General features: G+C 41.3%; 1 protein-coding gene across 4 annotated transcripts in view; it reads right to left on the bottom strand.

Annotated features, from left to right (window-relative positions):
- SLC24A3 (solute carrier family 24 member 3) overlaps window positions 1–14,594 on the bottom strand; it is a 503,439-nt gene that overhangs the window by 68,658 nt on the left and 420,187 nt on the right. The window lies entirely within an intron of this gene.

Genomic DNA, 14,594 nt, shown 5'->3' on the forward strand with positions numbered 1-14,594 from the left:
GTCAAACAGGATATAGACTGTACAAATGAGACGGCGGGACTCCTGCAGGCTCAGCCAGCTTCCTGTCTAGGCCTCCTGTCCTGCACCCAATCCATCTGCCAATCAATAGGAATTTATTCAAGTATTTAGGCATATTAGTCTGGATCTTCTGAGAGGCAGACATGAAGATGGACTTAAACCTGCAACAATTTTGTTAGGGGGAAAGAGCCGGTGATAGAAAATGGGGCATCGGGGGAGCTGGACATGCAGCCTGTCCACCTGTGATGCGTGTCTGACCCCCGCAAAGAAGACAGGGATGGTTGGGTGCACTGTCCCAGCTGCCAGGCAGTCTGAGGAAGGTGCAGCGAGGCCCAGGGAATCCTTAATGCAAAGTTGCCTATCAGAGGAGACTCACGTGCCCCAGGAACAGGCCTGCCTTGACATCCATAACGTCAAGGGGATAGGAGGAGCAATCCTAACCTGTGCCTTTGTCATGACTCTAGCGTCTGCTGCAGCCTGTCCTGCCCCGTGGAGTGAGCAACCTGTGCTGGGCTGCCGCTGCCGTCCTTCAGAAGGGGTGTGGACAAGCCTGTCTCTGCCAGACCTTCTTCCCTCATCTCTATTGTATGCCTGGTCTTGCTGGCATTTGACCCCTGGTTTAATCAGAATCTTTGAAAGATTGATTTGCACACTGATCCAGGGGAAAATGTTCTTGGCATTTGGAGATGTCCCTTTTTAAAGAGATGCTGGCTCTGCTGAGACGAGGCTGATAGGCACATTGCTGGAGGCTAAAGCAGCCTTGCCCTGCAAGAGGAGGGGGCTGCCAGGTCCAAAGGAGGGCAGAGGAGCCAGGGCTAGAAGTGGTGGGGAGAGAGCTCTGGATGTCAGGTTCAGGCTTCTGTTCTGGAGAAAGAATTATTTCTCCCTGGAAAGTTCTTCAAAGTCTCTTATTAAGGAATATTTAGTATTCTTCTGTCTTTACAGTGTAGGTTCACTTTGGCAGACCTTACGAATAAGTCTGGGAGAGTTCACACACCTTGTCCCAAGGGCTGTCACTGGCAAGTCCCTTTCCCTTCCCTAGAAGAGTACCGACTACCCCATAGGCACAGGATGTTTGCCTGACTACCTTTGCCCTTGGCCTAGTAAGTGAAAAAAGAGACAGCACAAGTCAACACTCTCAGCAGGGGTAATGACAGGCACACGCTACACCAAACACAGTGGGAAAAAGGAACCCCAGGGACGTGCAGTCCCTGAGCCTCTACCCTCCTTGACTGCTGTGCAAGTCTGTAAAGATCAGACCAAGTCAAACTGGAGGTTTTCTGGATTCAAATAACATGAAAGGCATGACTTACATAGGACCATAAATGAATAACGAGGCCAGTCTCTTTCCATTAACGCATTCCCCACTTCTTATATGAACACTTAGTTATTTCCTGTAGCTAATTTTGCCTTATTAGGTGAAGCATTTGCAGATCTAAGTCACACATGACAGGGTTGTCAAGAAGAGAACTCACATCAGAAAAATCACGTTAGAATAAATATAAAGTATTCTTTACCCTTTTATCATTCTCTGTCAGTACTGTAAACTCTTAGAATCTGTGGTCATCACTCACCATTTATGCAATAGATTAAATTGGACTAAATTGTTCATTTTCCAGCAGGTCATAAAAGGTTGTATTTATTCACTTCATTATAATCAGACAAATGGGCTTAAAACATGTGGCAAATATCCATTTTGAATTTCTTTAACACATTACTTGGGCTTTTAGTTAACAACGGCAGATTGAACACATACCATTACCATTCTTGTTATACCATAACGAGATAATACTAAAGGGTTTTTTGCAAACAGGTCATAAACCCACAATGCAAAAGGAACAGAGGAGCTGATCAGAGCAACAAAATTTTGGAAGCTGGAAAGCAGAAGAATAATTGGGAATGTTCTAAAAGTTAGAATAAAGATGGACCTGAAAACAGAACAATCAAAAGACTGTTTAAGAATTTATTCTCCAAACCTCCTTCCTTACTTCATACAGCCCAGTTAATGCTCATTCTTTACCTTAATAGAAAATAAGAGATCCAGTATTTGAAGAATTGAAGTTCCAGAAAACAGAGAACACAGAGGGAGGAAATGATCAAATAAATAATTCAGAAACCATTCCAGAAGTTAAGGACATGCATTTTCATAGCAAAAGGGTCCTCTGAGTTTATCTCACTGAGTGCACAATAAACAAAACAAGACGTACATCGAGGCAGATAATCATAAATCTTCAGAACACTGGGACAAATAACAGACCCTAGAAATTACCAGACAGAGGAAAGCAGGTTTATATACAAAAAATAAAAACTAGAGTGACATTTTGTACTCAACAAAGACATGGAAAGCTAGCAAAAAATGGAGTAATGCTCTCAAAATTAGAAAGGAAAACAACTGCATTTCTATGCCCAATCAAATTATTAATTAAAAATGAGAAAAGAATAAAAATAAAATTTTAGTTGTCTCAGAAAATTTGCCTCCTATGTGTCCTTTCTGAAAAAGCTACTGGAGAATGTACTCCACCAAAATAAGGGAGTAAAGCACTTGTTACATATAATTATGTTACAATAAAACATAATACCAAGCAACCAGAATCTATGATGATAATTAAAGGGGATTTCTAGAATGACAGTGAAGGGAGAATTTAGAAGGATGATAAAAGGAAATTCCAAAATGAAATTTTTACAGCAGGCTTAGAGAACAACCTAGCCAGATTGGAGTGACTCAGAAGACTACAGAAAAAATGTTGCCAGAAGGACAAAATTGATGGAGCAGTTGATAATTTTGAATCTACAGAAAGAAGATTAGAGAACTCTAAGAAGAGAACATAAAAAACTAAGCAAGCAAACAATAAAAAAGACAATTATAAGCCACAAGGTAAACATAGGACTGTGCCCCAAAGAAGATGAACCATTGTATATTAATGGCTCAACTATGAAGAGTGGTCATAAAGTGATAATAAACTAAGCAGAATATTTTCTAACCAAACTTATAACTCTTTAGGGGAAGATGGGGGCTGGGTAGTGAGATGGGTGAGGCTAAAAGAGACGCAAACCCTCCTCTTCTATACTGTGAAATAAATGGAGAATGCCTGTAACCGAAAAAAATCAAGTAGCTGCCATCTAAGTAGGTTATTTAGAGATACTGAGCAAATATCAGGAACAGGAACTAATGGAAAGTAGTTACCTTAGAAGAGTGGGGAAATGGTGATGGTGGGACTGGAGGATGGCTGTTTTCCATAATAAGCTTTCTAGAATGGGTTGCCTCTTTAAGCTCTGTGCCCATATAACTTTAATAAAAATAAAGATAGGAAAGCATATCACAAATTATCCACTTAGTTTTACTTCTGCAAGAAATATATCTTGTACTAGGTCTAGATGTCAAATGTGGGTGGATAGTGATATCCTTTTTCTTCTTTATAAATAGAATAGTTTTCAATGTTTGGATTGTAATCAAGTTTCAGCCCCATATTCAGAGCAAAATCTTTTTTTTTTTTTTTTTTGCATAGAGGTGACAAACTGGAGCACAGGTAAGAAGGCATCAAACCAAAGAATTCTTTCCACACTCTAGAAGGAATTTAGAAAGGCATACACACCCAAATAATTCACAATTCTATGGTACTTACAGTGAGAACTGTGATCATGAACTCATGTCCACCTCTGACTTACTTTTCTGACACCACCACTCACCACAAAAGCAATATTTATCTGACCCTTCCTGCAAAGAAGAAGGTTTAGAAGGGTTCTGTATCCTTGCAGAGGCCAATACCATTTGACTTACCCTCACTTCCTAGCAACCTGGGCTTGATGAATTTGAGTACTAAGCCAGGTTGGTAATACTAGCAGTGTGAAAGAGTTTGGGATTTGAATCCAGGAAGCCTGGGCCTTGGGTCCCTGTTCCCAGACACTATACTACAATGCTTCACTACAGGCAAAGGTGAAAAGCAGGCACCTACTTGCGATTGCCTCCCATGGGGATTTTCCTTTCTCCCTCACTGTAGCCATTAAAACAAGTATAATAGAAATTGTAGCCAAAAAAGAGAATAGTTGAAGGCTGAGAGACCAAAAAAATAAATAAATAAATAAAAAATAAAAAACAAAAAAAAACCAGTGACCACAGCTACATTTTAAAATAAACTGCTTTCAAGAGAATCGAGGTAAGTGATCAAAGCAAAAAAAGAGTTACTATAAAGACTGTAGATAGGAATGTAGATATGGAAAGGATATATTCTAGATATGGATATATTCTAGGAGGAAGAGAATCAGTTAAATAAACACTGAAACTACCTGTCCATTTGACCTGTTTAATTTACAAAAATAAAACACCACTACAGCTCATTGTGGGTTGAGTGTTTCACTGTTTCACAAACATGAATACCCTGGTCTTCTGGACTCCATATGGTTCCCTTTGCCTCTCAGTGAAGGATCACTTATCTCTAGATGAAGGCCAGAAGCCATGTGGCTCAGCCCTGAACACATCTCCTGGCAGAGGGAGACATGTTAGCATCTCTGCATCAAATGGGAGTCTCTTTGCATCTGTTGGCAGGTGTCCCCCAAGCCACAGCAGGCTGATGAGAAGACAGGTCACCTTCTGTAGCCCTTTGCAAAATGATTGCATGGAAGAAAGACAAATCACTCTGGCAAAGAGACCAGATTAGAGGTCCCAGGAGAAAACCAACAGTGAGTAATTCTGTCCTTGACCTCACTGATCAATAACATAGATGGTGCAGATTACAGGAGTCCATCCACTCCTCCACAGATTCAGCCAGAGGCTCTGTTTTCCCCCTATAGTTCTAGGAATCCCACCCAGCTGGAATTTCATCCTGATATTTCTTTTTCTATTTATGGAATGCATTTCACACATTCTCCATTGAACATGCAGCTTCAGTTTGCTTCTTACACTTTCATTTAGTTTCAGAGTGGCATAATGCAAAAAATAATTCACACTTTCAAAACAACACATTCTCTTCTGAAATTCTGGCTGCCTCTAAGAGGTTAAAAGTAATAGTTTATGATAAAACCATACACTTTCTGGGTACAGATATGCATTGTGAATCTATATACAGCTATTTGTATATATGATAATACACATATAGTATATATGAGGATAGACTGTGTATCTGTAATATGATACAATATTTATGATAACTTTTCCTGATGAACAATATCACCTGACACTGCAGGAACCTTTTAAAAGGCACAAATACTCTCAATTGGTGAGTACTTGCTCTTAAAAAAAAACAGTTGAAGCAAACAAAACAACATAATCGTTAACATAACATAAAACATAAAACTGTTACTGTCTATGAGAAATGTTGTTATTTCACACATATTTCATGGAAAAGGGATTTGAGAAATCATAACATGAGTTTTGTTCCAAGCTTTTGAGCTGACACAATTTCTACAGCCAATTCTCATCTCGGGGAACACAGCCACCTGATCTGCAGTGAGGATGGGGCTCTGGGGTGTCCCTGAAACCACCTAAGGACACTAAGTGGTGCTGAAGTTCAGACAGGCCTGATGTGGGTTTTTCCTCCCACAGGGAAACCTCAGTGCTACTGTCTGCTCATGAAGTACACTTTTAAAAAACTTCTATGCTGGGAAAAATCACTGAAATACAAATGACTCTTGTTTTCTAGAAGTTCACTATCGAAAATGGACAGTAATAATTGAGCTATGTAAAAAGACAATAACATGCTTTTGCAAAATACAGTGAACTGCTGCTTATTAATCTTCCCAACCAGGCACACAAATAAATTCACATTTTTAATTTAATTTTTTAAAGAAAACTCATTTTGAGTTCTAGTTTTGTGTAAGAAAAACAAATGACAAATAAACAAGCTTCTAGTGGAGACAGATTTAAATAAAAATAAGGCCACATCAGGACAGTGCAGACATAGAATAATCTCTTGAGTGCTCTTCATTGATCTTGCTGAACAATAACCACAGATGCTCATAATGACCTGGAGATGCCTCGGGACTCAGACATGCCTTCTCAATCATCCACAAAATTATGTGCAGTTTTCATGTTAAGTGTAAGTTATTTCCTGCTAGGCCTTCAAAATTTGGTAGTTCAGAGTGTTCCCCTACACATCAGAATTCACAGGGAGTCAGCTCTGCTGTAGGGAAGAAAATTCTGGACTTGACGACACAGGGCTGTTCCCTGCAGTGCCCCTGGCTCCCTTCGCCCATTCTGGGTACCGGGTGTAAGGACATCTACATTCACTGCCAGGCATTGATGTGCCAGCACCCAGCACAGCATTTGGCAGTACTAGGTACTTGATACAAATTTGTTGAATAAATGTAGGGCATTTAGGGTAATTTAATTTAACCAAATATATTAGCTTGGATTCACCCAGAAACAGACCCAGATTTGAATGCAAATAGTTTATCTGGGGAGGTGATTCTAGGATAATTGTTAGGAGAGTGGGAAGTGAGGCAGGTGGTGGAAGGAAGATAATAACCAAGTCATGGCAGTGGGCAACTGGGGCTCCATCTTAGTGGGGACCCTGGGAGACCACATGGATGGAACATGCCTCTGAGAGGAGAGGGAGCCAGGGTATTGATCCACCCACTCCCATTGGTCATTGGTTGAGAGCTGCACCTAGGAGTGTAAATTCTCTGGCACTTCCTATCCCCAGGGCAGAAATTATGGGCTTTTGTGACCGAGAGGAGCCCCCAGACAAAGAAATGCAGGTTTTGGCTATTGGAAGTCAGGCCAGTGGGAACTGAACTGGTAAGGGTGAGAGGCCACGGGTGGGGCATGAGCACTGTCTACTGTAGCCAAAAACATGGACTTACACAGTAATCCAATATTCAGAGAAAGCATAAACACAAACACACACACACAGACACACACACAGAGAATTTTGTAATTTTTAAAGTACAACCCAATCACGTTTGTATAAGACTCAAAAGCAGTCCACACTAATTCATGTCATTTTAAGTCAGGAGTAGTGTTCCCCTGGAGGCAAGGCTAGTATCTGAAAGAGGCCACGAGGGGCTCTCAGAGGCCATGACTGTTCTTCCTCTTGATCAGGGTGCTGGTTACCGGGTGTACCCACTTTGTGAAATGCCATGGAGCTGGATTAGGACAGGTGCACTTTCTTAAGTGTATGTGGTGCTTCAACAAAAACGCTATTCAAACAAAACACAAATGCAATTACAATGTTAACTGTTATTGTTAATATTACACATTAATTTTAATAGTAATTACTCCATCACAACGTGGGGTTGGCTTATTAGAAAAGTTGCCAGCTAAAATACAGGAAGCCCAGCAAAATCAGAATTTCAGGAAAATACCAAGTCATTTTTTAATACAAATAAAAAAATAACTTGGATATTTGAGATAAGCACATCTCAAATATCACATGGAACATACAGTATACTAAAAATAGTATAGTTGCTTATCTAAAATTAAAATTTAATGTAATATACTGTATTCTGGTTTGCTAAATCTAGTAACCATACTTACTAGATTTCGGATGTTCATTAAAATAACGATTTTGACTTTCTTTAGATAAGCACAAGATTGGAAGTTTAGTGATTTTGAACTAAATATTCTTAGGACAAAGGGCAAGTTGAACCTGTTCTACGTTGCCTATTTATCTTATGCTGGATATTAACCACTATTTTTTTTTTTTTTTGAGACAGGGTCTTACTCTCATTGCCTAGGCTGGAGTGCAGTGATGCAGTCTCGGCTCACTGCAGCCTCAACTTCCCAATCTCAGGTAATCCTCCCATCTCAGTCTCCCAGGTAGCTGAGACTATAGGCACATGCCACCATGCCCAGCTGATTTTTTGTATTTTTAGTGGAGATGGAGTTTTACCATGTTGCCCAGGCTGATCTGGAATTCCTGGGCTCAAGCAATCCATCTGCTTTGGCCTCTCACAGTGTTGGGATTACAGGTGTGAGCCACTGTCCTCGGCCTTAGCCCCTATTTTATTTTGGTTGTTTGGCCTGATTAGAATTTTTTCTTTGTTTCTTGTTAGTTGAAATAGTTGCTAAAGTGCACATTGCATTTTTTTTTTAAGGAGGGACGTCCACAACATCAAGACTTTTGGTTTCTCTTGGAAAAATCTGAAGACCAGGCAACTTGTGTCACTGTGGAGCTGCTCAGCGGTGCCCGCTTTAGATGGGATGTGCATTCATCTGCTTGCATGGGTCACCCACCTCTTCATTGCCCCCAACTCCTAAGGCCAAGAGTCAGATGCCATATACTACTTATTATCCTTAGACCCAACCACTCCGCTTATTTATTCTATACAGCTGAGGCTTGCAGGAATATGCATTTGTGATCCCTGATCTAAAACAATTATATTAATTAGCATCAACAATGCTGAACACAATCAGTTGCCATCTCTTCCACATTTGACATGGTGCTCTGGGGTTCTTAAACATTTTCTGTGCTATGCACCCCTTGACGCTCTGTGGATCCCTTTGCAGAATAGTGTGTTAAAAGGCATAAAATAAATAACAGAATTACTAGGAAACTGATTTATTGAAATCTAGTTATCAAAACATTGAAAAATAGAGATTCATTAATATATGTGTTTCCTTATTAACAAGAGCCAGTACATTTCTTTATTTTATTTTATTTTACTTTATTTTATTTTATTTATTTATTTTTTTTGAGACGGAGTCTTGCTCTGTCGCCCGGGCTGGAGTGCAGTGGCCGGATCTCAGTTCACTGCAAGCTCCGCCTCCCGGGTTTACGCCATTCTCCTGCCTCAGCCTCCGGAGTAGCTGGGACTACAGGCACCCGCCACCTCGCCCGGCTAGTTTTTTGTATTTTTAGTAGAGACGGGGTTTCACCGTGTTAGCCAGGATGGTCTCGATCTCCTGACCTTGTGATCTGCCCGTCTCGGCCTCCCAAAGTGCTGGGATTACAGGCTTGAGCCACCGCGCCCAGCCACATTTCTTTATTATAAGAAGAGTTAGTCATTCACTCCGAAGTAGTGACGAATGAGAAGAGCTCTGAGATAACTGCGGTGACTGTAATCCAGCACGTGATTGCTCACATTTCTATCGGAGACAACATCACAGATACAGCTGATGTGACTATGGTTGTTGCCTCACGTATAATGAGACCAAATGCTAGATAAAACTGCTTGGTGAAAATAAAGATGTATATATTTTTTCTCATTCATGCTCAGCCACCCCCTAATCTAGTTTTCAGAGATGGAAGCCCTGAGGTACTACTCCTTTTTAGTTCCTGGCATTTGGTCATCTAATTGTCCTCTGGAGAAGGGGACAGGAGGAAATGGGCTCTCAGCCCATTCTGGCTATGTTGATACAAATTCAGGTGGAGGAGGTTAAACTAATGGCAAAAACACTGTTTGGGGTTATCTGTAGATTTTGATTAAGAGTGCTGTCTGTTAAATTCATTATCATAGAGAGAAACCTGGTTATATTTACAGTTTTGCAGGAAGAATTAAAGTGGCTCACAATATTAATTCTGTTACCTCAGACTGGTGAGTGCGGAACTGGAGTCATTTCTGTGAGGACTGAATAGACACTCTCCCCACAGCTAAGTGTGTGCCTCCTGCTGCTTATCCCAAAACACATGGGCACAGTGGTGTCGGCATCGCCCGGGAGCTGGTTAGAAAAGCAACTCTTAGGCCTCCCTCCAGACCTGCTGCATCAGAACCTGCAGGCCACCAACGTGCCCAGGTGGCTCAGGTGCTTATTGTAGTGTGAGTCCTGCTCGCTTAGAGAACAGAGAATTCAGGGTCTGAGTCACACCCATGAAACTGGAAATGCAAAGAGTGAGAGGCTGAGGAGGAGGTCCATGGCCCTCCCCATGAGAAGTGGGATCTGGACGCGATGCAGCAGGCACAGAGAGTCATCTGGGACCTTTGAGACACCTTGTGACTCCTTGCACGGGCTGAAGTTGCAAGTTAGAAGCACCACTTGTATGGGGCTTCATATTTCATCTATTTTGAGCAGCAACCCTGTTGAAGATGCTGGGGGAAATCATCCTTTTGTACAATGGATAGAACCATGTTAGAAAATTCCTGCTCCCCTCAACCCTTCCTATTCCTTCCACTCAAAAGACGGTATAAAGAACTCCAAACCAGAGGGGTGCTGAATTTATCTTAAAATGTATACCTGCCAGATTAGTAGCTAGATCTATGTGGGGAGCAAATATTTATTTCCTTGTTTTATGAATTACAAAACCTAAGAGCAATCTCTAGCTTGAGGAATCCTTTTGGCATCCTGATCTGAATACACCATCATAGTACTTGGTCTCCAAAATAGTGTGGAGTTCACTCAACATTATATTTGAAGTGCTGACAAAAATGGAAGTGAATATATACCAGGTGAGTTCAGAAATCAGACAGCTAAGACTATGCATTTGAGTTTAAGCTTTTGGAAGTAAGACCCTGCCTAAAATTACATACATCATTACACTAGCATTTGACATCTATAATATTATCAGAATGCAGAAGCTGATATTTTTCATGGTGTTAGGAGAGCCAGTAATAGAATCACATGGGACAGATGCTCCATTTTTCTCTCATCCCTCTAAAAATCAAAATGCTAAAAACAAAGAGAATAGAAAGACAGAAGAGCCAGCTATTTTTCAATTCACAGGCTTGGACATGGATTTAGAAGTTTCTGGTTCATATCTGGAAGGATCCAAGGTTTTCTGGTTTCATCAATTAACAACCAAGAAGAAAAGTTGATTGTGCTTTTAAAATTAAGATTTCTACCTGGTGTTTGGCAGTGAAGGGGACTTTCACAGTATCAGGAGCTATTCTGGCTTAAAATGGAGCATGTGTTTAAAAATGTGGGTGACTCCTCCCAACCCCCCAAGTAAAACCCTTCTACATATTTGGTGTGAGCTCTAGGTTGGAAGGGAAACACCTGTCCCCCTCAGATGCAGATGCCGGCCACCCTCTTCTCTTAGGGGCGAACAGTGATATTTTTATACTAAACAATATTGATTGCTAGGACTGTGTGGCTCATCTGGTCCCAGCTGATCTTCAGATGATCTATTTTAAGTAATTTCTATGACTCAGGGTAGGGAAAGCAGGTGACACTCATGAATCAATTCTGCAACCAGGGCAAATTGAACACAAGAACATTTCTTTAATGTGTGCTTGAAAGATATTTCCCCCCTGAATTAAAGAAATTGAGAATTAAAACAAAGTACCACATCAATAACACATCTAGGTTTGATCTGTGTTGGACAATAAAGACGAGAGCTGAGGGAATTGGGTGATTAAGGCAGTCAATAAGTCAACCAGCCAACAAAGAACCCTTCCTTAAGGAGCTGAATATTTTTTAGCCAAAAACATAGGGGAAGATTGTGTTATCAAAGTATTTATGTGGATTTTCAGTTTGCAAATGAAGACCATCTAAGCAGAGTGTAGTTAGCACCTTAGCTGTTCACGGGATCAGAAAGGTAATCAATTTGCAGCCCGGAAGTACAGTGATAAAAATATGTGCTTATATTGTGCAGAGAAGGCTGAGACAAGGGAGAATGGGTTCCATCTGCAGCCTCATCTCCTTCCTTTATTTTCCTCCATATTTTAGGGTGTGTGTGTGGGGCGTGGAAACCTGAGTTTCTCTTCACCTTCACCCTTCCTGTACTGTGTGATCAAGAGTGCTGCCTATGCACTTCCTTATTTCAGTTTTCCACCTGGAATGGTAATATTTACCCATACCAGATGCTCAGCAATGTGTAAGAATCCATGCAAAAACGTATGAGAAGATTCTAAGATTTCAGAATGAAAGGATTACTGTGCATATACACATAAGGGACAGTGAACATTTGCAAATAGTGGCCTTGACTACAGCACCTTATCTCATTCCTAGAGAAGAAAAGACCCCCCCGAATGATTTGGGGCTGTCAGGAACCTCTTGTTTTCCAGGAGGTCATGGCCTGTGCTGAAGCCTCTCCCTGCAAAAGCCAACATTTAACAACTGGTTCTTAAGTGTCAAACACTGTGCTCAGCACTTTACATGCCTTTGTTTTTCTTGCAAACTTTTAATATTCCCATTTCACAGATGAGAAAACTAAGGCTTGGTGAGGTTCATAGTTTGAAAGTGATAGGGCTACATTTTGAGCCCGGTCTGAATTACTGCAGAGTGCACATGGTTAGCCCCTTGTTGAGGTAAGACCCTAACTTACATCATTGTAAGAATGACCTGGGTCTCTTTGATAAGTACAGATTCCCGGGCCCACCTACCCCAGACCTTCTGAATCAAACTGTTTCAGGGAGGCCCTGGTTTTCAACTTTGGCTGTACATTGGAATCACCAAGAAGCTTTATGAAATACTCATGCCTGGGTCCTACCCCCGGAGATTCTGATTTAGCTGAGCTGTGCTGTGGCCCAGCCACTGGGGTTTTTCAAATACCCCCAAGTAATTCTAACATGAGATAGGGACTGAGACCACTGCTCCCTCCTGCTACACTCTGTGAGGCTAATAGATGTGAGACAATAAAAAAATGAGAAATACCCTAACACTCCCCAGTCCCACACAACAGTGAAGAGAGCCCCATCTATGTGGATGAGATTTCGAGAAGTCACAGTGCATTTTGTACATGCTTCAGGATTATCTCAGAGTCCACACACCGGCAGCACTGCTATCCATCACTCTGCCTCTAAGGCAGATCTGTTTTAATATCCCTTTTATGTTTATAATAAAAATTTACTTTGAGAGGTCCATCAGCATAAAACAAAATGTGTGGAATTGCTGGGTTTAATTTTATAGCTGGGAAGACTCAGAGGCTTGGGGCTGAAATCGTCTGAAGGTTTGTTTGCCAGAATGACGACAGGTAGCCGACACTGACTGTGGACAGGGATCTCAGATGGGTCTACGGGCCGAAGTTGCGGCCAGGGTTTCCTTACAGTAGGGCAGCCTCGGGGTAGTCAGACAACTTAAATGGGGGCTCAGGCTCCAAATGCAAGTGTCCCAAGAGGACAGGCAGAAGCCATATAGTCTTTTATGGTGTGGCCTTAAGGGTCAGATAGTCAGTCTCACTTTGTATCTGATGCACAAGACTGGTAAAATCTAATTACCGGCCTTTAAAAACTGAATAGAATTACTGGCAAGAAAATGTAAATATGTTTTCCTTCAAAAGAAACAAACACCTAACATAATAAAATATTTAAGTCAAATTTCCTAAGGGTGCATTTGGTTGCAAAAATCACACACCCATACAAATTATATCTCCAATCTTAGGAGACAAAGGGTCATAAACTGAGTTTTCATCAATTTCTTCCTATTTCGATCTGATTTTAACTTAAAAGTTCAGTGATAATTGTAGGTTTTGTATGACACAAAAATAAAAATATATATATATTTTCTGAAACAGATTCTCGCTGTGTCATCTAGGCTAGAGTGTAGTGGCGTGATCTCAGCTCACTGCAACCTTCGCCTCCTGGGTTGAAGTGATTCTCCTGCCTCAGACTCCCGAGTAGCTGGGATTACAGGCACCCGCCACCACACCTGGCTAGTTTTTGTCTTTTTAGCAGAGATGGGGTTTCACCATGTTGGGCAGGCTGGCCTTGAACTCCTGACCTCAAGTGATCCGCCCTCCTTGGCCTCCCAAAGTGCTAGAATTACAGTTGTGACAAGAATATTTTTATTTAAAAATGATATTGATGTCCTTTGTGGGGACATAGACGAAGCTGGAAACCATCATTCTCAGCAAACTATCGCAAGGACAAAAAACCAAACACCGCATGTTCTCACTGTATAGGTGGGAATTGAACAGTGAGAACACTTGGACACAGGAAGGGGAACATCACACACCAGGGCCTGTTGTGGGGTGGGGGGAGGGGGGAGGGATAGCATTAGGAGATATACCTAATGTAAATGACGAGTTAATGGGTGCAGCACATCAACATGGCACATGTATACATATGTAACAAACCTGCACGTTGTGCACAGGTACCCTAGAACTTAAAGTATAATAATAACAAAACAAAACAACAACAAAAAAAGAAAACAATACTACCTATACTGTACTTTCAATTCTCATACTACTAGTACTTCCTATGACCAGCTTCTCTTCTTCCAACAGATCCTTAGGAAGAATCGTACAATGCCTAGCTGACTTAGTTGTGAGACCATTGAAAGCTGAAAGACTGCTGTTACTCCAACTGAGGAAATTTACAGATCTTTGTGGATCCTGTCACAAAGGTTAGAATCTTTCCCTGAGGTCAGGAGTTGGAGACCAGCCTGGCCAACACGGCGAAACTCCATCTCCTCTGAAACTATAAATATTAGCTGGGCATGGTGGTGGGCGCTTGTAGCCCCAGCTACTCGAGGGGCTGAAACAGGAGAATCACTTGAACCCTGGTAGTGGAGATGGCAGTGAGCAGAGATGGCACCACTGCACTTCAGCCTGGATGACAGAGTGAGATTCCGTCTCATTAAAAAAAAAAAAAAAAAAGATTAGAATCTTCAAGGACTGGCGAATTAAGTCCTGTTTTCTGCTTCATTTTTGCCACAGATCTGGACTCTCTTCAGATTATGAGAAAGCTTTCAAGTAATAAAACTCTGAATATCTTAAGGGAAAAAAAAGATATTGATGATTATGGTTAAAAAAATCAAGCAGGAC

Source organism: Macaca mulatta, chromosome 10 (genome assembly GCF_049350105.2).
Source record: "Macaca mulatta isolate MMU2019108-1 chromosome 10, T2T-MMU8v2.0, whole genome shotgun sequence".
Lineage (NCBI taxonomy): Eukaryota > Metazoa > Chordata > Mammalia > Primates > Cercopithecidae > Macaca > Macaca mulatta.